Here is a 2,597-nt window from a genome sequence, read left to right as displayed (position 1 = left end):
GGTCTCCAGACCCCACGCTGCAGGGCCGCTGCTCCTGGGACCCAGGAGGCACAGGTGGCCAACGCGGGCCGTGGACAAGGTCCTGGGGCCTCGGGGGTCCCGTCTTCTCCGCCCACGGCCTGGGGGAGGAGACGCTGAGCTCCTGAGCCCCCCACCCGGTCAGACATCGACCCCATGGGGAGGTCAGAGGTCACTTACATTTCGCCGGGTCCTCAGACGGGGCTGGGAGTCTGCGTCTGCGTCTGCTGCAGAGGGAGGAAGCAGAGAAGGAGAGACGGGGTCAGGCTCTGAGCGCACACAGGGCTCGGGTCGCCCGTGCGTGCCCGGCAGACACACGCGTGTGCCCACCCCACGGGGCCGGGGCCGGGCTCAGACCCCCACACCCTCCTCTGCATGCTGCAAATCACGCTGCAATCCGCTCTGCTGCCAGAGCGGCGGCAGCCCCTGCTCGGGGGGCAAAGGTTCCTCCTGCTGACCCCAAACCACGGCGCCAGCTCAGCCCCGTAGACCGACTGTTCCCCGGGTGCATAGGGACACCCCCAAGCCTGCACGGAGAGGCCGCGGGAGGCCCCGGGAGCCCTGAGGGTCTTGAAGCATGTCCCGCTCACCAACTAGTCCAAGGCTCTGAGAATTCCTGCGCCAAGGAAAGCCGTCGACGTTCGCTGAGTCAAGCAGCCCCAGAGGTGACTAACCCCAAAAGCCCCGTGTGTGTGTGTGTGTGTGTGTGTGTGTGTGAGTGTGTGCGCGCGCGCGTGCGGTTCCGGCTTGTTTTTTTTCCAACAGGGCACCTCCCGCTGTTTGCAGCTTGGCTCGGGAAACCCGCAGCCAAACCCTTCTAGCCCTGCGACTTCCCGGAACACGGAAACGGAGAAAAGCAGGAAGCGGTTTCTTCTCCCTGCCATCTTAGATTTCAGCGACCGGTTCGACTGGGATTAGCAGACACGGGCCGGGCGGGGGCAATGTCTGCGGGGGCTGCAGGGCTGGGCCCTCTTCCCTCCCCGCAGTTACAGACGCAGGCGCCAGAGCCGGGGACCGTCAAATGAGGTGGCCTCGTTGTTGTGATAGGGACCCCACGTTCAAGAGAGTCGCACTGATGCCAGCCGGGTCTGAGGTTCTGCGCGGTAAGAACAGCGAACCATTTACGAAGCAGCTACTGCGCGCCAGGCACTGCACTAGGCACAGGGAACAAAGCCGGCCGAGGTCCCTGCGCTCGAGAAGGCTGGGGTAGAGGCTGGGTCAGGGGACGGAGATGCCCCCGCCTGGGTGGACACATGGCTCTGTGAAGCCCGGGCGCGTTAGTGACGTCTGCCCCGGGTGTGGGCGGTGTAGGGCTGACGTGCGCCTTGCTGTCCTGTCCACACTCAGGAACGAGGGACAAAGGGAAGACAAAGTCAGCGTGTTTGAAGCACAATGAGCACAGAGTTAACGGAGGGAAACCAAGGCAAGGGCATAATTCCGGCTGGGGTGAGACCGTGCCAACGGCACGGGGCCGGCCCAGCTCAGACAGGAGGACGAGAACAGCACTGGGGTCCCTGTGGGTCTAGACGGCGGGGACAGCCTAAATCTGCCTGTTCCACCTGGAGACCCCCACCTGCCCCCAGGGTCTGGGGGGACTGGTCCCGCCTCCCGCCGCCGGGTGGGCACGAGAGCCAGGCCGGGCCGATCAGGGGTGCCGTCCTGTCCTGAGAGCCCCAAGGTCGGCGAGTGAGGACTGGGGACTCTGGGTAGAATAGTGGGAGAAATGAAGGTGCTTTCTAGGTCGAGATGGCTGTGGGGGAGGGGTGCGGGGGTCACTACACTGGGGGGGCAGCGAGGGGCACCCCGTGGAGAAGGCGGCAGGCGCAGAGGGACACGGAGCCCAGAGATGGAGAGAAAGAAACTGAGTCCTGATAACGTCGCTCAGCACCTGGATCCAGCCACACCTGAAGCACACGACCCTGGGCTTTTGGATGAAAGCATTTTTTTTTTTTAAATTTTTAAAGTTAGTTTGAACCGATTTCTGCCACTTGCGACCAGACCTACACCCCGCCTTGACCTTGCTGTGTCCCCTCGGAAAAGAGGGAAGATGCAGGAAGCACCCCACGCGAGGTCCCCAAGCCCTGGCATTCCAGCTATCCCCGCCTGTTGCAAAGTTCAGCAGAATCGCCCCGAGGGATCCTAAAACCACAGATTGCGGCCCTCCCTCCCCCCAGCTGCTGGTTCAGGGACCCCCGTTGGAGGACCCAGAGTCTGTGCGTGTTTCCAGCCACTGAGGCTGGGCGCTCGGCATAAAAAGCTGACGCCCCAGCCAGCAGGAGACCCCGGCCCCTCCCGTCCTCAAAGCGGCCCCCGATCACGGCAAACGCCCACGTGGTTGCAAGGACGAGCCCGTCCTCCAACAACTGGAGCGCCAGGTCCCGGCCCAGTGGCCCCAGATCCCGCGGCCGGCCCTGTCCGGCTGCCTCAGGCCGCCCCGCTGTCAGCAGGGCCTGGCTGGCCCCGGGCTCTCCCCTGATTTATGTCCCACTTGGCAGCCTCGGGAAAAGCCTCCTGCGGCTTTTGGAACGAGGACACGGCTCTGTAGTAAGAGGCTTCCCCGCCGCCGTCCCTTCCAAGGC

The 2,597-nt window shown here is 64.2% G+C and overlaps 1 protein-coding gene across 2 annotated transcripts in view; it reads right to left on the bottom strand.

Annotated features, from left to right (window-relative positions):
- The window catches only part of SLC6A6 (solute carrier family 6 (neurotransmitter transporter), member 6), a 135,821-nt gene that overhangs the window by 118,556 nt on the left and 14,668 nt on the right, over nucleotides 1–2,597 (bottom strand). Inside the window, exon 2 of one of the 2 annotated variants that reach the window (XM_012658458.1) lies at nucleotides 199–245. The exons of the other annotated variant lie outside the window; for it this stretch is intronic. The gene's annotated coding sequence lies outside the window, so the exon portion shown is untranslated. The remainder of the gene's footprint in view (nucleotides 1–198; nucleotides 246–2,597) is intronic. 2 annotated transcript variants of the gene reach the window in all.

This window comes from Propithecus coquereli, unplaced genomic scaffold (genome assembly GCF_000956105.1).
Source record: "Propithecus coquereli isolate 6110/MARCELLA unplaced genomic scaffold, Pcoq_1.0 Scaffold588, whole genome shotgun sequence".
Lineage (NCBI taxonomy): Eukaryota > Metazoa > Chordata > Mammalia > Primates > Indriidae > Propithecus > Propithecus coquereli.
Note: the sequence above shows the minus strand (reverse complement) of the source record. Positions and strands in the feature narration are given on the sequence as shown.